This window comes from Delphinus delphis, chromosome X (assembly GCF_949987515.2).
Source record: "Delphinus delphis chromosome X, mDelDel1.2, whole genome shotgun sequence".
In the NCBI taxonomy this organism is placed as follows: Eukaryota; Metazoa; Chordata; class Mammalia; order Artiodactyla; family Delphinidae; genus Delphinus; species Delphinus delphis.
Window position 1 is genome coordinate 30,526,889 of NC_082704.1, and position 25,816 is coordinate 30,552,704.

General features: G+C 35.2%; 1 non-coding gene across 1 annotated transcript; it reads right to left on the minus strand.

Annotated features, from left to right (window-relative positions):
• Positions 1 to 4,824: 4,824 nt before the first annotated feature.
• On the minus strand, positions 4,825 to 4,953 carry LOC132419081 (small nucleolar RNA SNORA35). Its single transcript, XR_009518095.1, has one exon. It is a non-coding gene; the product is annotated as a small nucleolar RNA SNORA35 (small nucleolar RNA).
• Positions 4,954 to 25,816: the final 20,863 nt, after the last annotated feature.

A 25,816-nucleotide genomic window follows, 5' to 3' on the forward strand; every position in this document is an offset into this window, starting at 1 on the left:
TGACCATGACCACCACTAACAACACTGACAGCAGACAGGTGAACTTGCAGCTGGTTTTAAATACATCCTGGCATTTCTACCAAAAAAAAAAAAACTGTCTCTGTTTAATGATGCACCAAATGTAAATGAACTAAGTAGCAACTTAAAAGTTGTTAATATTTGATCTTGTATTTCATATCTACTATATTAAGAAGGCTCAGAATTATTTGTGGATATTACACCACAATTTTAAAGGACAGAATAAATATTAGACCACTAAATTTTTTCTCTTGTTCCTCAGATTGTTTTTAGACTAGATCTACCTCCAACTTCTCCAGTTAATGGAGTGGAGGATCCATGTGCATTATCAAAAGTGATGTATAATCCATTCTGATGGTTTGGGCCGCTTTCTCCACTCTCTGCGATAGGAAAAACCGCCAAGGCAAGTGGGCCTACAGCCTTGAACCAGCTAGATTCACAGAAGACATCTCAGCTTCTTTGAGGTGGTACAGTTCCTTGTGCAGGTGCTACAACTTTACTCCAGAGAGCATGATCTCTCCTCTTAGGTGATTAGAACTGGGAACAAGAGCAAGCTTTATGATATCAGAATGGGTAACAGGCCTCAGTTGTGAGAAGTGACAAAGGAGACCAGTGCATGGTATCCAGGCTTTCCAGCTGAGCTGTCTGAAGCCTTGGTTACCTGCAGCATAATGGTAGTTTTCACAGTCTGAAAATACGCAATGCCAGCTTCTCCTGAAAGAGTCTCCCACCATTCTAGGGTTGCATCATTATCAGAAGGAATGAAAATACAGTCTTAATCCAGTTAGGAAATAAAGGACACTTGCTAGGAAAAGTTTCAAGTCAACACAACAAATATTTGCTGGTTTGGGTTAACTTACCTGCAAGAAATGTTCTTTTTTTGTGACAGAGAAGCACATGATCCCAAACCAGTTACAACTATGTCCCTGGAAACATTGGTGATGGAAGTGACATTTCTGTAGAAGTTAGAGCAGGAAACGAACTTTAGAGATCCTTTACATAGCCCTTAGTAGAGTACCTTGCACAAAGTAATCTCACAATAAATAACCGATGAATGGATGCATCCAGTTCATGCCCTCTTTTTACAGATGAAGGAAATAAAGCCAAAGGGAAGAAGTAATTTACTCAATGACATAAAGTTGACCAGTGGCAGAACCAGGATGAGAGACCAGAATTTCCAAGTCCTTAGTGATTATTCTCTCTACCATACCCTTCTTTGTATTCAGTCATTTCCACTGTTGATTGATCAGCAGTGAACTATAATCATATCCATCCCTAGAAATTTGTCCATGTGACCTCATGCCTGCAAGGCCCTTTAGCAGAGCAGTAGCTTAAACTAGGCTTAACAACTCTAGTCCACATCCATTTATCTCTCTGAATTCCAACACTGCTTATTGCCTGTACCACATATTTAGAATTTTAATACAAAGAATTATGGATTATTTTGCAATTATTTCACATGTATTTCTTTTGTCATTAATAAGTTTGCATGCTCCTCTGGGTAATGGACATTTGCTTATACTTCTTTCACATATGTCAGCATGTAACTCTTAGGTTTGTATGGGTACAGAAGAGATCGAATAAACATGTAACTTAGAATCCAAATTGGTACACTCTTGAGAGTCAAAGAAAGTATTCATATTTGCTTGATAAGTGTAAACTGTGACTATTCTGGACAAACGAATGTATGATCTCCCTAACAGCAGTTGACTTGCTCAACATATGTTCAATTAGACTCATTCACCAATGATTGTATAATCGTCCAACTATGGGATACTGTTTATAGTTTACCTTATTACACTGAGTGGAATTATTTCTAAAGTAGTAATCACTGAAAAATCATGAATATTGTGGAATTCTATTTACTGAATACGTATATGTTATTTGTTTACAAGTTATTATGAATATTTCCACAAAATATTCATTTGTTGCCTTAAAGTTGTAAGGATAAAGTTAAGTGCAAAACTTCTGCTGGTCCAGTTTTAATCATTCCAATATTGAAAATGTGGCTAAGAGTGGGGAAAATGGCATTCTCTTTATTTTCCTGATGGTAAAATATGAAATCTCATGATTTCATGTGGGGTAGGTCGGGCAGGGTGCTGTGAGGAGCTATGGACAAAAAGGCCTAAATTTGAAGTTTAAAAATAGATTTAAATTTAAACACTCTATTCAACTATATCAAGACACATCATGATCTAAAATTTCTTTTGGGATAAAACATGGAGACATTAATAAAGGAAACAAGTAAAGTCCACAATAAATTTATATACCAAAAATGACTAAAATTTTATAGCATTTACCCATCATACTATATACTAACTTAATGAAAAAAATCTTTACATTCATTTGTTAAGAAATAAACAAGTTTTTTGATACAATTTTCATTTTCATACATATAAATATGTATTTTTCTCTTCAGATATGTAACAAAGGTTCAGACATCCCAGACAGAACAGTGCATAGATTCAATTAATTAATATTGCCAAATTAGAGGTTTAATGATAAAAATTCCCTGCAGCAGAATGAATTTTAAGCACTTGAACAATGGCAGTTACACCATCTGCTCCGGATAGAAATTTGTTGTCTTGACAGTAATAAAGGACAAATAGGCAAAACAGATACATCAAGCCAACAAGAGGGTAAATGCAACAAGGGAAGAAGCATTTCCTAGATAAATTGCTTTTTCTTTTGAATACTACATTCTATACTAAATAATACTTCACTCAACTATAAGTAGATGTTTATCAAAGAGAATTCATATTCATAATCTTTATCACAAAAATCATTCTATATTATGAGAGAATCTAAACAATCATACTTTGCCATTCCTCATTCCATTAATTTCCTAAATGAAATTAAAGTACACAAACAGGAAAATAAAACACAAAAATAATCACATGGGAAACAAAATAGCATGTTGCCCTTAGGAAAAATACTGAGAACAGACATTATGTTGACAGATTCTCACCCACCCACACGGACTTCCAAGACAAGCCCCTAGACTACATTATTTTAAGAAATTGTTTTAAAAATCTATTTAAAAGACTGTCTTCCCACATCCTGTAATCAGTGTAATATGTGTGTATATGGCTGAGGAGGAATAGGGGAGTGTTCAAATAGCATTTGTTCTACATTAAAATAATAAGGGGAAAAATAAAATTCTGTATCATTATAACACATTAATTCACAAAGTTAGATCATATAAATATCTTGCCATATGTCTAAGAAAGAAGATATTTACTTTCATTTTTAAAAAAGAGGCCAATTTTTGGAACCTCAAGACAAGGAAATTTACATAGAGGCACATGGCCCATTTTCTACTTTCATTTCATATCACTCACATACTTGATGTTCAAACTTCTTTTATCTTTGGTTCAATGGTGGCAATAAAGATGATAGTTTGAAAGATAGTTGAAAGAAAGAAATTAAAAAATATATACTGTATAAAAAGTCTATTCCTTATCAATTGTCAGAAAAAATGTGTCATAGTTTTTATTTCATTTTGTATTTCAATCAACAAGGATTTATTTAGTGCGATATATATTTTTCACTGATATATTTCATCTCAATTGTCTGAAAATAATAATAAGCTGCAAGTTGTGTATACTATATTACAATGTTGGCCTAATTGTCAGAACATAGCTATGACCTGAGGTTAGACCTATGAGCCCAACGTCCTTTCTGGCTGAAGGCCCTAAAGACTTTTCCTGGGAAGGCAAGTTTACCATCCACAATGTTAACACAAAAAATGTGTGAGGTCTTACTTCAAAATAATTATTTTCACTTAAATAACTTATCATGAATTCATCTCTCACAAACTAATCTTTTCTTGATTTTAAATGAGTTTTCAGTCTATGTTTTATTTGCCACATAAAACAGTGCCATGTTTTGTATGGTACTAAAACTAGGGTATTCAACTTTCTAGATCTTGTCTTCAAGTCCTGGTTATAAGAATTAATGAATGACTTCATAGGTAACTTACATGAATTTTTCCATCAGTAATTATTTATTGAGCTTCTACTTTATGCAAGGCAAGGGGCTAGGTGCTGCAGTAAGTACTAAGATGTATGAGAAGATAGGGTCTTTGCTTTCAAAGAGTTTACAACTTAGCCAATAAGTTACCGACATAAATGAGTACAAAAAATGGGAAACTAGTTATTGCCAAACTGTGTGATAGAGGGAGAGGTTCAAGGGGGACTTGAGTATTCAAAGGTATTATGAAGGAAAGAAGGGGCTAGGAATGGGTCTTGAGTGTAGATCTAAATTACAAGAAATAATTGGGAAAGAAATTCTGTCAGCACTAGATTTAAATAGACTGTTAAACTATCTACAGGGAATGAAGAGGCAGGGGAAGGTTAGTTTGTCAGAAAGCTGGTAAGAATGTGGGACAAATAAAATACACAAGAGCCAAAATCTGTAAGACAATTATAATCTATTTTTGTCACATCAAAAGGAGAAAACAACTTATCTCTCCTATCCTAACACTTAATGAGCAATTTGCCAGTGAATATAAATGAATTTATCTTGTAATATAATCACCATGACAATCTTAGATCATTCCAGTAGTGTCAAGCTTATTTTATGGACTAGGACACTGAGTCTAAGAGAGTTAATGTGAATTGCTAAGAGCTACACAGCTAGCAATTATGATGATAATAAGCAATAACGGTGATAACATTTATTGAGTACCTGCTATTAAGCTGATTCAAACATAGTCACTTTTATCTAGTAGTAGCAGATACTGAGCTGCTTGATTTGTTTCTCCACCTCCTCACTTTTCTTAGGCAGGGTCCCAGGACTCAGGAGATATGTACCCACCTGCATGCAGGAGTAGCCCACAGCATGACTCTCCCAGCTTTGTGGAGGGATTTGCTTTGGCACTGCTCGATGCCCAGTTGGTCAAGGAGGAGCCCAGTGGGTCACTTGCCAGTGCTGTTGACAGTGGAGCTAGGGTTGGGATGCTGTGTTTTGTGCCGAAGAACCAGCTTGAAGGAGGGTGTGGATGGGAGACCTGAAACATCTCAGGATCCATTGCTTCATTCCCTCGGCATGGCTACCGCACACATGGGTCAGCTTCAGGTGAAGGAATTGTGAGTTTAGAATCAGGCAGGTCTGGGTTCAGAATCCAGGCTCTGACACTCACTAGCTATGGAACCTTGGAAACTCATTAAAGCCCTCTTGGCCTATGTTTCCTCATATGTGACTGTTGCGAGAGTTAGAAGAAATAACTTGTAGAGTCCAGTCCAGTAGGTGACATTAGTAGATGTTCAATCAATAATAGCTATTGTCACAACTAAACACCTCCCATGTAACCAATGGCAATTCTCTTTTTCTTTTTCAAATTACATTTGTGAGGAAGTTAGTTAAACATTTTTAGATTTTTTTTTGTTAATAATTCCATATTTTTCTACTTGTCTTATAATTTTCCCTTACAAAAGCCAAGTTGCTTTATACCTAATTGTTTATGTTGGCTTAAATGTTGAATATGACTATTTAAAATTGCTTAAAGTTTCTTGATGAGAATTTGTAGATCACTACTCTGAAATTATGTAAAAGACAAAGACACATTTTTCCTGTGTATCTGGAAGGAACTCACATTCTCCCAAATGTACAAAACAGAAAACTATCCATTTGATGTGCCTCCCATTTTTTCTCCTGGTTATGACTAAAAATTTGTCACCTCAAGCAGCCATTGGCAAATAATCATTATTACTTCTTTTTCATTATTTGTTTCATGAAGTCATTGATAAAATTCTATGAACCAAGCACTACTCTAAATGTAGAGTGTTCCTATTTAAAAAAAGCCTTTTTCTATACCCCTTCTAGTTTTGCCCTAGCCTATTATGCTGCCTTACCAAATGATGCCCCCTTGGGTGCTCAGCCATCCTGGAATTTGAAAAACGGTCTGGCCTTAAGTGCACAGGACTGGATTAACTCTAACCATTGCTATGTGAATCACCATTATCATCTCATCAACACGGCTCCATTGACAAAATCGATTAATCAATGAAAAAATAAAACAGTACATTGTATACACATTGTGAATATTCACTTTTAGGAGATAATGCCAACTTTTTCCCCCTAGTAGTTGTACAGTGTATACTTCTGCCAGTAATGCATAAGAAATCTATTTGATTCACATTCCCTCAAATGCTTGGTTCTTTTAAACTTTAAAGATTTTATCAATACAGGAGGTATAAAATGTTCCATTTCCTTCTTGCCTGCCCTCCCTGAATAAGGAAGGTTCATTACCAAAGTTGAGGTTTAGGACTTTTCTTACACACCTGAAAGAGAATGGAATCAAATACGAGAACTTTCTCAGCAAAATGAGAACTACTGGTGATATTCTAGGCCTTTGTTGGTGAAAGGTTTTTAAAAATGAAGAGGAAGAAAACAATTTAAAAGTAAGCAATACCTAATTTAAGAGTAGAGAAAAAGTGCACTCCCAAATTTAAAGTGTACAATGACGCTTATCTATGAATGATAAAGAACGTATTTTCCTGCCTAAAATTCTAGAATAATGGCAAATTGAAGAGAAAAATATGAATTCACACTTGTTTCTATTTTTCCAACAAAGGAGACTTATTTCCAAACTGTTGGTTAACCTGTTAGAATATAGATACTGTCTTCAATGTGCAGACTATTTGATGGATATGAATGCAAAAAGGTGGAAAATAACATGTGACAAACTGTTTATTAATTATGTGTTCTAATAGTTCACATTTTCTTTAGAAGACTATTCATTTATGAAGTTGTCATCCCATTTAGTTCATCATGTAGAAAAATATGTGTTCATTATTCCACAATTTTGAAAAGCACTTGCAGTTTCCTAGAGTAATTATTTTATATGTAAGTATGATTGCAACAGCCTTAATGCTAAATTATAATATTACTTCCAGTATGTATACTCATCAAAATGCAATGCTGTAGTAGAGATAATTCACCTAAAAGAAATTTAGTCAAGGTTTTTATCAATATTTCATCAGTGGTAGCCATTCTATCCCTATCTATGATGATGTGTCATTATTGTCTAACCATGTCCCAGTAAAATTATGTACGTGCCTAGCATTAATTGCAACAATATCATTCAATGCCTCTTGTTTTTGTGGAAGAGGAGCATGTCTAAACAAACAAAAGTTCCTTAATATAAAGATATGAAGATTAAAAAAAAGAAATCCTGCTTTTCTTAAGCATAAGATAGATACTACTTAAATACTGCTCCTAAAAGGAGACCAAACTCACACTATTTAAATATTTGCTTCAATTTTTGGATATATGAAGCATTAGAGAAACATTTCTGCTGAAAAGTTAACTACTGGCATTATTAAAATCTTGATATTCTAAGTTATGACTAATTGATGCAGACCAGTGAACCAAAATTGTTTTCAGAGTCCAACAAGCATTCACATTTTTACCTTCATTCTTCAGTGTCGTGAGGGTGAGCTACTGGGCACTGCACTCTTTAAGAAGCAGATCTATAAGCTTTACTTTCAGACTGGCACTATGATCTAATGATAAGGTACTTTATCCATGGTCAATACAGATTTTTCTCAAGGTAACTATATATTGGACAGAAAAGCAAAATGTCTCTCTTTTGCTTGCTTTTACTAATATCCTCAAAAATTTAATCGATCAACCAGCAAATATTTATGCATATAAGATACTTATGTACAAGATACTTACGTGAATGCCTGGGTAAGGTGTAAAAAAGACAAATAGACTGCTTAATGAAATGGAAGAGATAATGATGGCAAATTTGTGTACAATTCATCCCAGTTTGTAAGCTCACTTCCTGAAGATTCTGAAAGGCTGAAATGCAGGCTTCATTGATTCCTCCCCTTTGTACCTGTATAATCTTTATTGCTCAGAGCACATGATTTGGCTTTTTGTAACATTCTTCCTTTTTTGTTTGTTTTTCCATAATTAATCTTATCTCACCAATAGGATTATAAGCAACCTGAGATGTCATAGATCCTAGCTAAGAGTTATCTGCAACGCCCACAGTTCCTGGCATAGTGCTCATCACATAATAATTCTCCATAATTATTTTGGTTAATTAATCTAATATTTAAGGGTATATTATCCAGATAACTTAGTCCACTCATTCTTTATTCTAACCGCCGGGGACTCAAGTGGGAGGAAAAAAGATAAAATTCACTGTTATCGCCATCAACTACTAGTTCTGGACTCTTCTATTAGTTAACTGTTTACAGCAAATTGTGTGAAAACTGAATAATTTAGAGCAATAAACGTCATCCTTTTCTTGTGACGGGATACTTTGGTATGTAAGTTGTAGTGTTTTGCTTTTTAAAAACTAGGTTAAATCATTTTAGTTCTAATGCAAACTTAAGGCACTACTTATTAATATGAAGAGTCAAAAATAATGATCTTGGATTTACATATTTTTCCCAAAAAATAAACTGAGAACTTTATGTTCTCCGGGGAGTGATATCATAAAGTATAATGAAGGCAGAACTACTGGATCTGTATTCTGCCAACTCGTACTATCCAAATTGCCACTGACCTTCTCCTGAAGGCTTTAGAGAGCCTAGCTATACTTTTCTTTTCCTCTAATTCAGTTGATATCCCTTCTCACAGCTATAACTCTGCCATAGGAAATCTCAATTAGTCAATTGTTGGAGAGGAGTAAAAAAATTATTTTTAACTGGCAGAATTCAATGTTGGATAGCAAACATAAAGAAAGTTGTCTGGGAACAAGTCATATGTTATAGCGTAAGGTACACAGAAACTAAATACAAATCATATTTACTCCTTCTATTTCATTTGTTTTGGTGCCTCCCTTGGGAATTTAACACATAAATCAATTCCCTAAGCTTGGGAATATTGAGAAGTGATGATCTTAATTCAACTTTTCCTAAAAGGTTGTCTAGATAGTAGATGGGACGTTAAGTAGATGATCAGATTTTAAAAGTTGTGGCTTGGAAGGACTTTTGTCCCCCTAGAGTCCCAACCACCGGAAAGCTATGGAGCATGACACAACTCTATAGCCACCTGGTGGTAGGGGATGTTTGTTACAGGTGTAATCATTGGAGGGCACAATACCAAAGCATCAGAACTGAAAGATGAGAGATCCAGTCCCATATTTCTAAATACTTATAGGAGTTTCTCTTTGGAAGAGCTGCTATAAATATTATCAAAACCCCGTGGTCAGCATCTTCCTCTATCATTTCCATGTTGCTCTCACTTGGTCTACCCCACCTTATTTTGTTACTAAGTATAACCCAATAAGGTCACAGGCCCCATCAACTCTGCCTCATTCAATGCTCGTTCGTTTCCAATCTTTTCATGCAGCCCTCCCCCACCCCCACCCCCGACACACACATTTGAAATGCTCTTCCTCCTGCCCTCTCCACACTCTAAATTCAACTGCATCTTCAGTGCTGAGTTCAGAGACACTTCCTATACCTTATTACAACACAAGCAAATCTTACCCATTCTTCATTTCTTTTCCCTCATTGACTTTACAGCTTTCTTCCCCTAAGCTATCTTTTCAATGATCAGCTCTCAAGTAAAAAAATTTTTCCCCATAGAATCACTCTCTTTAAAAATGTACTTTTTAGTATTATGTGTCAATTATATCTCAATTAAAAAAGAGCATCAGAAAGGGAAGTGAACTAGAGACAAATTTCTAGAAGAAGGAAAGTGATGTGTTTGTACTGACAGGTAAATCAGCGATGGGGAAGTGGCTGTCTACAATGGGAGAGACAGCTGAGATGGAAGTGGAAGCCATAGAAAAACTTGCTACCCACCTGCCTACTAGATATCACCCAATGGGCATCTTAGAGGCAACTCAAATCCAACATGTCTAAACTAAATTTATCTCTGTCCCTCTCCCCAAACAAAACTGCTTCCCCTCCTCTTGTATACCCCATCTCAGCAAAAAGTATCTCATATCACTAACTGCGCAAGCCAGAGAGCTGAGAATCATCCTTGGCTCTTCCTTCTCTCTTAGTTGTTCACAACCAATCACCAAGTCCTGACCCTCAAATAGGACAACTACTGTCAATTCCCACCACCCCATTCCACCATGTTGTCTAGACACGCTCTCTTTACTTCCTTACAACTAAACCCTCTCCAATCTGGATTGTCTCCACTGCTACACAAAACTCTTATCAAAATCGCCAATGACTTGCATGGTACCAAAACTAACAAACATTTTTCTGATCTCATAAATTAAAGTTCTGGCAAGAAACAGAATTTACTTTATAAATTTCATATACACCTGAAAAATTCAATCCCACAGAAAAGTCTAAATCTTCTTTAACCCATGAGTTATAATCCCCTCCACCAAATTCTTTTCTAGAGCTGGAACAAACTATAGAAGTGGTGGATTTGACTCTCCTGTCCTTACCAGAAAACAGAAGTACCTTCTAGCTCAGCCTTTATTGGACAAATTTGGAGAAGACACTGAAATTTTAGGTTTCTTTAGGATGTTAGAGATACTTGGTCATTTTTTCCCTTTTAGAATCAGAGGTTTCCGTTAGCCAATAACATAAAGATCTGTTTGTAAACTGAAAATTTGGCTTACACTTTAAAGGCACGAGGAGTGCCAACTCATCAAAATGAATATTAAATAAAGAAAAGCACCAAGGAGCAAACAATGTAAGGAAGGTGTGCTGCACTTAACTGTTAGCACATCAAGTACCAAAGTCAATTTTAACTATAATTAAAAAAATAAAGTGTAATAAAGACTAATTCAAGGGCTTCCCTGGTGATGCAGTGGTTAAGAATCTGCCTGCCAATGCAGGGGACACGGATTCGATCCCTGGTCCGGGAAGATCCTACATGCCGCGGAGCAACTAAGCCCATGTGCCACAACTACCGAAGCCTGCACACCGCAACTACTGAAGCCTGTGTGCCTAGAGCCCATGCTCTGCAACAGAAACCACTGCAAAGAGAAGCCGACGCACCGCAACGAAGAGTAGCCCCCGCTCGCCGCAACTAGAGAAAGGCTGCACGCAGCAACAAAGACCCAATGCAGCCAAAAAAAAAAAAAAAAAAAAAAGACTAATTCATTTATGCTTTTATATCCAGGGGAACATTATGTGTTTTGTTAAAATGAATTTGCAGAGATAAGTATATATGCAATTTAAAGGAAGCTTTCTGTGCAGAAATCTAAAGATATAAAAATAATAAATAATAATGTACGAGTCATTCATTCACACTTTCATACAACGTTTATTGAACACATTTATTGAGTACTCCCACATTATCGATAAGCATTGCTTGAACTATTAAAAGGCAATGTTTAAACTGGGGCACAAATGAATGAATTATACTATTTTAATAACATTATGAATAATACTATTTTGTTAAATACACAAACACTTTGGAAATATCTGTACAAGTCTTTAGAGATACAAACTATAGGAAGTAGTAGATGGAGCAGGAAAAAAGCTCAGAAACTTTGAAGTATGTGCTGAGTATTTTAGCCATAAACTCTCTTAACCTCCTGACGCCAGGTACTTAAACCAAATTCATTTTCTAGTCAAACATTGTTTTCTGAAGACAAACTGTCCAGTTCATTATCCAGGGGTATGCCACTAAATAACTGGAAATATCAATATCTACTGCCTTGTTTGGCCTCATTTAAAAATATAAAGTATCCTTCAAGAGAAAAGTTCATACAGTTTTGACATTTACTAAGTGGCTTTTATATGCTAGAAACTTTAAGTGGGTTATTGCATGTAATCCATCTGACAAATTTATATCATACTAACTTCCATGTTATTGTTGAGCTAAACAAGGCTTAGAGGAGGTGAGTAAATGGCAATAATACTAATAACAATAGTAACAATAAGAACAACAATAGCTAACTTTTGTCTAGCATCTGGTATGTGCTAGGCACTTAATATTACTGGATTGACATAATAGCAGTTTTTCTTTGGCAAGTCCATAGGACTCAGGAGACTTTGGATAACTCACTTAAGCCCTCGAGGCCTCATATATTAAGTACAGGTAATAATAAGCACTTTCATTGGAATGTTGTGAAAATTAAATGGAATAATTTGTATAATTTTCAGCATATTGCCTGACATTGAGTAGTATTCAGTAAATGATAACTTATAACTATGTATAACATCGCTCCTCATTTGATGGGGAACTTGATCACAGGCCCTTTGAATGTTAAAAAAACTTACAATTCCCTATGTCTACATTTGCTATTCTAACTCTGATTAATAAAACTCTGTTACCTTTCCTCTCATGGTCAGTCAGTATTTAAAAATTACCTAAAATTTTCTGATCAAAATTTGTGCGTTCCCTCTAGAGTGGAAAAGTGAAAACTCTCCCTTTGCTCTGCCTTCCGTTTTTATCCCTGGGTTATGACTAAGCCACAGCTACTAGTAGATGCACTCCCTGTTTTCAGGGAGATATAGGTAAATAAGTGGGAGCAAAAATTCCCCATTTATTAGCTTGTTGGGAGAAATTTTTTTTAATTCTGAAGTCTCTTGTGTATAATAATTTCTCATTAAATCTTATTTCACATCTAGCATTCCAGTGAAACAAAACTCCAAAACAACTGGACAAAGTCCTTTTGGGAGGGATGAGATGGAAAATGGAAAGAGAATTAGAGGAAGAGTAAGAATTCCTAAAAGTGTTTGGATTGAGTTAATTTTGTACTTGATATTCCATCTTTCATAATTCCTAACTCTGGTGTTTTTTGTAATATTTCATCATCTCACTCTACTTCCACTTCCACAGAAGTAATAGAAACATCTTCTATAAAATCTATATGCTTGTTGTGCCTGTCATTGTGTATGCCTACACTGTAGCTCATCAGCAAAGTCTGTCAGATGCTGAGACATTGGTAGAGACCATATTTTTTTCTTTTTTAAAATAGATCTTTATTGGAGTATAATTGCTAAACAATACTGTTTTAGTTTCTATTGCACAACAAGGTGAATCAGACATATACATACACATGTCCCCATATACTCTCCCTCTTGAGCCTCCCTCCCATCCTCCCTATCCCACCCTTCTAGGTGGTCACAAAGCACTGAGCTGATCTCCCTGTGCTATGCTGCTGCTTCCCACCAGTCATCTATTGTAGTGTATATATGTCGATGCTATTCTCACTTCGCCCCAGCTTCGCCCTCCCGCCCCAGTTCCTCAAGTCCATTTTCTATGTCTACCTCTTTATTCCTGCCCTGCAACTAGGTTCATCAGTATCTTTTTTTTTTTTTTTTTTTTTTGCGGTACACAGGCCTCTCACTGTTGTGGCCTCTCCCATTGCGGAGCACAGGCTCCGGATGCGCAGGCTCAGTGGCCATGGCTCACGGGCCCAGCCTCTCCGCGGCATGTGGGATCTTCCCGGACCGGGGCACGAACCCGTGTCCCCTGCATCGGCAGGCGGACTCTCAACCACTGCACCACCAGGGAAGCCCCATTTTTTTTTTTTTAGATTCCATATGTATGCGTTAGCATACGGTATTAACTTTTTCTCTTTCTGACTTACTTCACTCTGTATGACAGACTCTAGGTCCGTCCACCTCACTACAAATAACTCAATTTCGTTTCTTTTTATGGCTGAGTAATATTCCATTCTTTATATGTGCCACATCTTCTTTATCCATTCATCTGTCGATGGACACCTAGGTTGCTTCCATGTCCTAGTTATTGTAAATAGTGCTGCAATGAACATTATGGTACATGACACTTTTTGAATTATGGTTTTCTCAGGGTATATGCCCAGTAGTGGGATTGCTGGGTCATACGGTAGTTCTATTTTTAGTTTTTTAAGAAACCTCCATACTGTTCTCCACAGTGGCTGTATCAATTTACATTCCCACCAACAGTGCAAGAGGGTTCCCTTTTCACCACACCCTTTCCACCATTTATTGTTTCTAGATTTTTTGATAATGGCCATTCTGACCGGCACAAGGTGATACCTCATTGTAGTTTTGATTTGCATTTCTCTAATAATTAGTGATGTTGAACATCTTTTCATGTGCCACTTGGTCATCTGTATGTCTTCCTTGGTGAAATGTCTATTTAGGTCTTCCACCCATTTTTTAACTGGATTTTTTGTTTTTTTGATATTGAGCTACATGAGCTGTTTGTATATTTTGGAGATTAATCCTTTGTCTGTTGTTTCATTTGCAAATATTTTCTCCCATTTTGAGGGTTGTCTTTTTGTCTTGTTTATGGTTTCCTTTGCTGTGCAAAATATTTTAAGTTTAATTAAGTCCCAATTGTTTATTTTTGTTTTTATTTCCGTTACTCTAGGAGGTGGGTCAAAAAAGATCTTGCTGTGGTTTATGTCAAAGAGTGTTTTTTCCTATATTTTCCTCTAAGAGTTTTAGAGTGTCTGGTATTACATTTAAGTCTTTAATCCATTTGGAGTTTATATTTATGTATGGTGTTAGGTAGTGTTCTAATTTCATTCTTTTACATGTAGCTGTCCAGTTTTCCCACACCACTTATTGAAGAGACTGTCTTTTCTCCATTGTATATTCTTGCCTCCTTTGTCATAGATTAGTTGACCATAGGTGTGTGGGTTTATCTCTGGGCCTTCTATCCTGTTCCATTGATCTATATTTCTGTTTAAGTGCCAGTACCATACTGTCTTGATTACTGTAGCTTTGTGGTATAGTTTGAAGTCAGGGAGCCTGATTCCCCCAACTCCGATTTTCTTTCTCAAGATTGCTTTGGCTATTTGGGGTCTTTTGTGTTTCCATCGAATTGTAAAATATTTTGTTCTAATTTTGTGAAGAGTGCCATTGGTAGTTTGATGGGGATTGCACTGAATCTGTAGATTGCTTTGGGTAGTATAGTCATTTTCACAATATTGATTCTTCCAATCCAAGAACATGGTATATTTCTCCATCTGTTTATGTCATCTTTGATTTCTTTCATCAGTGTTTTATAGTTTTCTGAGTACAGGTCTTTCACCTCCTTAGGCAGGTTTATTCCTAGGTATTTTATTCTTTTTGTTGCAATGGTAAATGGGAGTGTTTCCTTAATTTCTCTTTCTGATTTTTTGTTGTTGGTGTATAGGAATGCCAGAGATTTCTGTGCATTAATTTTGTATCTGCAGCCTTACCAAATTAACTGATTAATTCTAGTAGTTTTCTGGTGGCATCTTTAGGATTCTCTATGTATAGTATCATGTCATCAGCAAACAGTGAGAGTTTTACTTCTTCTTATCCAATTTGTATTCTTTTATTTCTTTTTCTTCTCTGATTTCCATGGCTAGGACATCCAACACTATGTTGAATGAGAGTGGCGAGAGTGGACATCCTTGTCTTGTTCCTGATCTTAGTGGAAATGCTTTCAGTTTTTCACCATCGAGTATGATGCTTGCTGTGGATTTGTCATATATGACCTTTATTATGTTGAGGTAGGTTCCCTCTATGCCCATATTCTGGAGAGTTTTTATCATAAATCGGTGTTGAATTTTGTCAAAAGCTTTTTCTGCATCTATTGAGATGCATGATGCATATTGATCATATGGTTTTTATTCCTTAATTTGTTAATGTGGTGTATCACATTGTTTGATTTGCATATATTGAAGAATCCTTGCATCCCTGGGATAGATCCCACTTGATCATGGTGTATGATCCTTTTAATGTGCTGTTGGATTCTGTTTGCTACTATTTTGTTGAGGATTTTCACATCTATGTTCATCAGTGATATTGGCCTGTAGTTTTCTTCCTTTGTGACATCTTTGTCTGGTTTTGGTATCAGGGTGATGGTGGCCTCATAGAATGAGTTTGGGAGTGTTCCTCCCTCTGCTATATTTTGGAAGAGTTTGAGAAGGATAGGTGTTAGCTCTTCTCTAAATGTTTGATAGAATTCGCCTGTGAAGCCATCTGGTCCCGGACTTTTGTTTGTTAGATTTTTAATTATGGTTTCAATTTCATTATGTGTGATATGTCTGTTTATATTTCCTAATTCTTCCTGGTTCAGTCTTGGAAAATTGTACCTTTCCAAGAATTTATCCATTTCTTTGTGGTTGTCTGTTTTATTGGCATATAGTTGTTTTTAGTAGTCTCTTATAATCCTTTGTATTTCTGCAGTGTCAGTTGTGATTTCTCCTTTTTCATTTCTAATTTTATTGTTTTGTGTCCTCCTCCTTTTTTCCTTGATGAGTCTGGCTAATGGTTTATCAATTTTGTTTATCTTCTCAAAGATCCAGCTTTTAGTTTTATTTATCTTTGCTATTGTTTTCTTCATTTCTATTTCATTTATTTCTGCTCTAATTTTTATGATTTCTTTCCTTTTACTGACTTTGGAATTTCTTTGTTCTTCTTTCTCTAGTTGTTTTGAGTATGTAGGGTTAGATTTATTATTTGAGATTGGGATTTTTCTTGTCTCTTGAGGTGAGATTGTATTGCTATAAACTTTCCTCTTAGAACTGCTTTTGCTGCATCCCATAGGTTTTGGATCATCGTGTTTCATGGTCATTTGTTCCTATGTATTTTTTAATTTCTTCTTTGATTTCTGCAATGATCTCTTGGTTATTTAGTAGTGCACTGTTTAGCCTCCATGTATTTGTGTTTTTTTACAGTTTTTTTTTCCTGTAATTGATTTCCAATCTCATAGTGTTCTGGTCAGAAGCGATGCTTGATACGATTTCAATTTTCTTAAATTTTCCAAGGCTTGATTTGTTACCCAAGATGTGATCTATCCTGGATAATGTTCCGTGTGAACTTGAGAAGAAAGTGCATTCTGCCACTTTTGGGTGGAATGTTCTATAAATATCAATTAGATCTGTCTGGTCTCTTGTGTCATTTAAAGCTTGTGTTTCCTTATTTATTTTCTGTTTTGATGATCTGTCCATTGGTGTAAGTGGTGTGTTAAAGTCCCCTACTATTATTGTGTTACTGTTGATTTCTCCTTTCATGGTTGTTAACATTTGCATTATGTATTGAGGTGCTCCTATGTTGGATGCATAAACATCTATAACTGTTATATCTTCTTCTTGGATTGATCCTTTGATCATTATGTACTGTCTCTCCTTATCTCTTGTAACAGTCTTTATTTTAAAGTCTATTTCAACTGATATGAGTATTGCTACTCCAGCTTTCTTTTGACTTCCATTTGCATGGAATATCTTTTTCCATCCCTTCACTTTCAGTCTGTATGTTTCCCTAGGTCTGAAGTAGCTCTCTTGTAGACAGCATAAATATGAGTCTTGGTTTTGTATCCATTCAGCCAGTCTGTGTCTTTTGGTTGGGGCATTTTATCCATTTACATTCAAGGTTATTATTGATATGTATGTTCCTATTACCATTTTCTTAATTGTTTTGAGTTTGTTTTTATGGGTCTTTTTCTTCTCTTGTGTTTCCCGCTTAGAGAAGGTTCTTTAGCATTTGTTGTAAAGCTGGTTTGGTAGTGCTGAATTCTCTTAGTTTTTACTTCTCTGAAAAGCTGTTGACTTCTCCATTGAATCTGAATGAGATCCTTGCTGGGTAGAGTAATCTTGGTTGTAGGTTTTTCTCTTTCATCACTTTATGTATATTCTGCCACTCCCTTCTGGCCTGCAGATTTTCTGCTGAAAAATCAGCTGATAACCTTATGACATTCCTTTGTATGTTATTTTTTGTTTTCCCCTTGCTGCTTTTAATATTTTTCTTTGAATTTAATTTTTGTTAGTTTGATTAATATGTGTCTTGATGTGTTTTTTCTAGGGTTTATCCTGTATGGGACTCTCTGTGCTTCCTGGACTTGGGTGACTATTTCCTTTCCCATGTTAGGGAAGTTTTCAACTGTAATCTCTTCAAATATTTTCTCAGACCCTTTCTTTTTCTCTTCTTCTTCTGGGACCCCTATAATTCGAATGTTGGTGCGTTTAGTACTGTCCCAGAGGTCTCTGAGATTGTCTTTAATTCTTTTCATCCTTTTTTCTTAATTCTGCTCCTTGGCAGTTATTTCCACCATTTTGCCTTCCAGCTCACTTATTCGTTCTTCTGCCTCAGTTATTCTGTTATTGATTCCTTCTAGTGTATTTTTCATTTTAGTTATTGTGTTATTCATCTCTGTTTGTTCTTTATTTCTTCTAGATCTTTGTTAAACATTTCTTGTATTTTCTCAATCTGTGCTTCCATTTATTTCCAAGATTCTGGATCATCTTTACTATCATTACTCTGAATTCTTTTTCAGGTAGATTACTTATTTTGTCTTCATTTATTTGGTCTTGTAGGCTTTTACCTTGCTCCTTCATCTGTGACATATTTTTTGCCATCTCTCTCTCTTTTTTTTTTTTTATGAGTAGGATTGTGTTCCTGTCTTACTGGTTGTTTGGCCTGAGGCTTCAAATACTGGAGTTTGTAGGCTATTGAGTAGAGCTGGGTCTTGGTGCTGAGATGAGGACCTCCATGAGACCTCACTCCAATGAATATTTCCTGGGGTCTGAGGTTCTCTGTTAGTCCAGTGGTTAAGACTTGGAGCTCCCACTGCAGGAGCTTTGGCCTGACCCCAGGCTCATGAACCAAGATCCCAAAAGCCACCAGTTCACTTGGGGTTCCTCCTGTCTCCTTGGGCATCAGAGTTCCCCACTAGCAGCTGGCAGGCACCCTAGTTGTGGGGAGACATTAACTTTGCATCTTCCCACACTGCCATCTTGACTCTGCCTCCTGAGACCATTTTTGAATTTTCAGTTGTCAGTTCTTAGGTGCCCTTTTGACTTTGCTGTGTGCTTTGTAACAGTGGACAAATGGCTTGCCTGCCTTGCTCTGCCTATCTTTGTGATACTCATTTCACTATTCATCAATGAATTTGTGAACCCTGATCATTTACATCAATGCTTCTCCAAAGCTTTCAACTGAGAACAGTCTGTAGTCACTTGCAGAGAGTCCTGACCTTTCAAATGCATTTTGTCCTGGTTTACTCAATCATTTCTATTCTCTTTTTCCCTCCCAGTGTACCAGTACTCTCTGGAAATTCTAAAATGTGGAACTTAATAGCACCCCCCACTTCTCATTCTGCTCACCTGACACCACTACTCATTAAAACTGGAAATTATTTAGATATGCATATAAGTAATTCCCATTTCCTTTGAGCCTTCTCCACCTAGGCAGGCTTGTTGTTCTTATGTCACACTCCTATGCTTTCAGTTTAGAAACCACTAATGCTGTTGCTTGCCTATAGCTCTCTCTTTCACTTCCTACTTCTTCTCTGTCCAGAAAACCATTACTTCTTCAAGGCAGCTATAATGTTTTCTACAGAACCTGTCTTACCACACACCTCCAGCCTCAGGCAAAGTCACCCATTGGTACTTTATGGACTAGCAGTGTGGTCGATAGACTACAGGTTGTTTTTGTATGGCCTATGAGCTAAGAATGGCATTTACATTTGTATATGGTTGGGAAAAAAATAAAAAGATGAATAATATATCATACTAAGTGAAAACAGTATGAAATTCAAATTTCAGTATTCATAAAGTTTTCTTCGAACCTAGCCCCACCCATACTCATTTATGTATATGTTGTCTATAGCTGACTTCATGCTACAACAGCAGAGCTGAAAAGTTTCAAGAGACCGTATGGTCCACAGCATCAAAAATATTTACTATCTGACCCTTTTCATAAAAAGTTTGTTGACTCCTGCTGTTACCTTACTATTCCAAATATAGGCCGAGCACCAGCAGCATCAACATCACCTGGGAGCTTGTTAGAAACGCAGACTCTCTGGCTCCTTCTCAGACCTAATGAATCAGAATCTGCAGGTTTAAAGGATCCCCAGATGATTCTATCCACAGTAAGTTTTGTGAAACATTGCTCTAGCACTCATTGTGCTGTCTTAAAATTGTTTGTCGATATTTTAACAGATGAAAAAATGGAAACATGACTAGGATATTAAACTGTATGAGTTATGGCAGATATATGTAATTTAAGACAAACTTGGGCCACTGCAAGATAGCAAGTGAAATTCAGTGGAATAAAAATAAAGTACAGTATGAGACTAAAGTAGAAATGAGAAAGCTTCATTAGCCAGGAGGAAATATGAACTAAGAATTAGACCACTTAGCAATGTATTCATTTAGTAACATCACATTTCAATTATATTAATATATATATTCATTAAATATATTCCATATATTCATATAATCAATTATTATTCATAATTAAATGCAATATATATATTCTTTTTAAATTAATTTTTTATTGAAGTATAGTTGATTTACAATATTGCATTAATTTCTGCTGTACAGCAAAGTGACTCAGTTATACACATATACACATTATTTTTTATATTCTTTTCCATTATGGTTTATCCCAGGATATTGAATATGTTTCCCTGTGCTATACAGTAGGACATTGTTGTTTATCCATTCTATATGTAATATTTTGTATCTACTAACCCCAAACTCCCAGTCCATCCCTCCCCCACCCCCATTCTTTTTTAGTGTGAAACGTAAGCTCCATTAGCAGTAATCCTTAATACTTTACAACTTATGCTTAATTCATTTGCCACAAATTTGAATTTACTTATTTAATAATGCATAGCAGTGATATAATTTGGTTATGTGAATATGAAGCTCTTAGTGCATGGAACAGGGCAAGAGAGACTTATTCAATATCTCTGTTGGACTATTCAACAATTCATATGTGGTATTAGGCATTTATAAAAGTGTCAGCTGCTTGTGTAGCTAATGTTACATTTAAAGTCATGGCAATACTTTTACTGCTGTCAAACTTAGTAGGTAGCTGACATTTGAAACCCTATGTTAAGGCCTTAGTAACTGAGGGGTCTAATTTTTCACCAGGCTGCAATATTTATAACTACCACTGGGGAGGAGTAGAAAAAATCTTCTGCAATTGAACAACCACAGATTAACCATCACAAAAAGTTACACAAATGACTTTTAATAGATAATACCTAAATTTGTTCATTCAGTTAGTCAGTCAATGAATAGTTACTGAATCATATGTTGGGCACTCTTCTAGTCACTAAGAATATAATACTGAGCAAAAGCAAATACAGTCCCTGATCTCATGGAGTTCACATCTAGTGGAGGCCATAGCAATCCTCACCTAATCACAAACATAAATGTATAATTATGGACTGTGATAAGTGCTATGGTGGGAAGTTACACAGTGTTACCTATGAGGGTATATAACAGAGGAAACTGACTTAGTCTTGGGAGGTAGGTAGGCAAGAGGGCTTCCCTGTTCCCAGAAGAAATATCTTTTAGGTTATGTTTTGAAGGTTTAAAAGAAGTTAACTGGCGATGTGTTAGGAGAGGTGGGAAATGCAAGGAAGTTTTCACAGCAGAAGAGAGAGAATGGTGAGTTCAAGGAACTGGAAGTAGACTATGCCGCTGAAGCATTCATGAGGAGGGTGAGGGGAAAGTGTAAAATATGATGCTGAAGAGGTTGACAGGGGCCAGATCAGGTGGTCCCTTGTAAACCATGATAAATATATGGGTATTTATTCTAAGAGAAATAAGATTTGGAAGAATGAATTTGGGAGTGCAAATGTATAATTGGGTGCATATTAGTTAGGAGCCTATTCCAGTACTCAGACAAAAGATAATGGAAAGCCAAACTGGTATAATGATGGTAGAAATGGAGTGAAGACATTTAGGAGCTAAAACTGACAGGAGTTAGTGATGAATTTGGTTATGGGACATAAGGGATAGGAAGATGTTCAAGGATGGCTGACCGTTTCTTGCCTAATCTAGCTATCTAAGTGATAGTGCCATTAGCAATGATGCTAAGAAACTTGCAACACATTGAAAGTTTGTTCTCTCGTAATCAAAACCCTATGAAGTCAATGAGAATACTCAGTGGAATGGCAGTTAATTATATACAGATTTTAATGAACATACCATAAATATTTGATTTTCATGTTTTCTTATTCTCTTTTTATTAGTTTAGTACTAGCTTATTAGTATCTCTAAAAATACAAATAAAGATATTTAATTTTGAGAAATTTAAATGAATGACCGTACCTAGATTTATAAAAAGGGAATATTTCAGAAAGCAATTGTTGGCAAGCTAACCTATGCAATGTATTACTTGTCAGGATCACATGTATAATTTTGGTGGAGGTAAAGTAATTTTAAAATTTGAGTTAAAGAAAAAACAATTAGAGTAAAATGCAATAGAAACATGACTCAATACACAAATATTCATTTCACACAACATATAAAAATTCCACTCCACTAAAGTATCTGTATTTTATTTTTAAAATATGTGGTATTATTTAAATTAGAGCAATATGTACTAAACTTAAGACTAATAAATATTTTAAAAGAGTGAAGTAAAAAAATCAACGTTTATGTCATAAACTCTTTGATCATGATATCCTCTTATATGACATATATTAATTTGCTTACTGCAGTTACTTAAGTTATACCCATATTTTATATTTAAGGAGATATAAATGTTTTGAAAATGTATACTTTAAAAGTGGAAGCATATTTTGAAAGGCATATATCCCAAAACAGAAAACATACATGTGAAATTATTTTACTGTTATTATCTAGTATGGATGGAAATGTAACTCTCCTTTGAAACTGCTGGGCTACTTACCTTTCCAAAATAAAGTAACTTTCACTTCTTTTGAACAGTTGAAATAGCTTAGGATGTGTACACTCTAAACTATTGTCAGCCTTGGTGGATTTTGGTGCAGGCTACTCAGAGTGAAAAATGTGTATGGTACATGGTTTTTCAAGTTATCAATTGGCTCAATTAGATTATTAAAATCAATAAATATTTCTTTAAGTACTTAGTTAATGCCATGTTTTTCAGTTTAATTGATTATTATAAAGGACCACTTAAATTTTTGGAATATTAATAAAGGTAAAAAATGTGAGGCATGTGGAATTGTCTTACAAAGGCTGAGGTTTTCCTATGCTTTGAATGTGTATATATATTCATTTGCTAAAAATCATGCCTGATTGAGTACCTCTCTTCTAGAAGTGCCATTATTTTACCATTATTAGTTTGTTATTATTGAATGAATTATTGAATATATTATTAAATACATATTATGTGTGAGATATTGTACCATGTTAGTTCCTATAGGTGACATAAAAGACATATACTCTTCACGGGACACACTATATTCTGTTACTTAACACTCAATTCTGTATATATTTCATGAGTTTTAATTATGTATTATTTACTTTAACCAAATGAAGAGTTGAAGAGTGATAAAATACACTTATTTTATCAAATCCAAGAAATTAAACTATTTGTGAATAAAGCAACTAAGTACAATACACTGCAAAGTGAAAATAATGGAATTGTCTATCAATATAGGTAATACTTGATTTTTGTTATAGTCTACTTAGGTTTTAACTAAAGTAATTTAATTATCTAGAGAAAAAACTCTGCAATAATAGACACTCAGTTATATATCAAAGAACTCATACTGAAAAAAAATTCTAGGTGAATTTGTATTTATTCTTAGCAATAGAAGGCCACATAAATAAAAGGTTAAAAGATAGAAGATAAAATTCTTAAATTGTTAATATATGTGTCAAGAGAGCGACAAGTATAAATCCTACCATGACAGTGTAGAATCAATGTATGTACACCATTTCTTCATTACATTAGCGTTTTCTGAGAAGAAACTTTAAATGCTAATATGGCTTTACAGAAAAAAGATAATGTTTACTTTTGATACTTACTGATATTACAAACCTTATCCAGCTCAGGAGAAGCACAGTTGTCCAACTGATCATTTTTCATAGGAGACTTTGAATACATTACCTAAATTATTACCTTGACTGTGATATACGTATTTCACAGTAGCATAGGTAGCATAAGTAGGGCTTTAGGGAAGGTCTTACTAAATTCGAATGACAGCTGGAGACAAATCAGGTCAACTGACTTATTTTTTAAGATCAATTGAATCTTATATAGCTAAAATAGCCACAGAAATCACCAGGTACCCAACATTTTAAAGACTTGGAAAATATCATTTTAAAGACTTGGAATGTACACATATACATTATACATTATAACATAACTCTTGGTACTCTTCTATATACAGTGAGAATTAACACATTTAACATTAACAAAATTATTTACCATAAATAACCAGTCTCTAACCTTTATATTAAGCAGGTTGTACATATATTTTTTCATGTCACTAACATGCCCTGACAAGGCCAGCCTTTCAGAGAAGTGAAGTAGGCAACAACCTTACATACCCACGTGATGAGATTTGGGGCACATTTTCTCTTTCAGCCCATCAAGAAATTCAGTTGTTGGAGCCACATTTTCAATGTTAAAACGTGCCTCTCTGGATGGGATAGGACTTATTAAGTATTGCCACCCTAGGATGAATTTGTGTATCAGATCTTCTCCAATTAAAAGCTGGATAAGAGCAAGATGTCAGCGGGTGTGTGTACAAAGAGGGGTGCACAAGCCTGGGAGAAGAGCAAGGAGCAATCATAATGGAGACAATATGGTAAGGATGGAATAGTGCTGAAAGGGAGATACTAAAAATAAAATTGACTTACGTCACATTCTACTAAGGCTGACATTGGTCTTTACTACCTTGGTCTTTACTTGGTCTTAAGGCAAGGCTTATGAGGCCATTGATTTATGTGAGATGGCCTTGTGTGAGCACAGTTTGAAGCTTGAGAATGTAAACTTACCTGCATGTGTACCTTAACCTATTTCTCCAACACAGTGAAAATATTTGCAGGCAAGCTAGGATCTTCACAAACTTATAATGAGTGACTTCCTGTGCACTCTGAGGAGAGCTGCTGGGGCTCTTTCAATTTTTACATTTTACACTTTTTAAATTTCATTTTTTTCTCTTTGGAAAGCTGGCTTTCAATAACTTTTTCAATACATACTTAACAAAGGAAGTAAAACCTTTGTCATCATCGTAAATGATGATTCATTAAATAACAAAGCAAGACAGTTTAATGGTCGCCATTCTAACTACTGGTACATTTTAATACAGTCATTTTAATGCAACTGTCTTGATGTAAAATCACCATTCTCTTCTTCTATTTTTTGATTATCAATAATGCATATAACAGACATTCCCAACCCTATTCCCTCCCTAATCTCTTTCCAATTTTGATAGAGTTCCACTCTCTATTTTTGTGTTACTTAATTTCATTTATATATTGAGTATATATTAATTTTATACTAAATGAGTCTGTTAAAATTTTACTGTCAAAGTGAGTTAACCTCCACGATCATATCAGTTCTTCCCCCAAAACTATCATTCTAAAAACATTTTGTGGTATTAAATATATGTATATGACTCTGAGAACACTCAAATTTAATTGAGAATCCCCTCTGCAGTTTGGAGTTTAAAATAAGAGACCATATGTTGACCCACCTTACCTAACTTGTAATATATTTTACCCAGTCAAATAATCATGCTCAGGAAGCCTATAGAATGCTGAGTTGTCCATTCTCTAGAGCAGTGTTTTTCAGCATTTATAACTTGATATCCCCTTTTGAGAAACAAAGTTCAGTTTTCCCTCTTATTCTTCCTGAGATTTTCAGGTCGATCCACCAGGAATATTTTCAAGAGGTTTGTTTTGTAAAATTTATAATAGGAAAATAATAACTGGATTTCCTATGCCCCAATCTTGGATATAAGAGTTTGTTTCTTAAGGAGAAAATGGAGCATTTATATTTTGTAACTTAATTGTTCTTAGGCTATCTTTTTAAAATATATTTAATATAAAGTCAGGTGATGGTTAACACTTTGGCAAGGGTGTCTGTTGATCACATTATTTGGTAATAAGATAGACTGAGATCTTTTCTAAGGTGGCATTAAAATGTCGTTTACCAGTTAAATAATATTCTTCTTCAGATATGGTAAGTCACTAATGGCAAATGTTTTACTA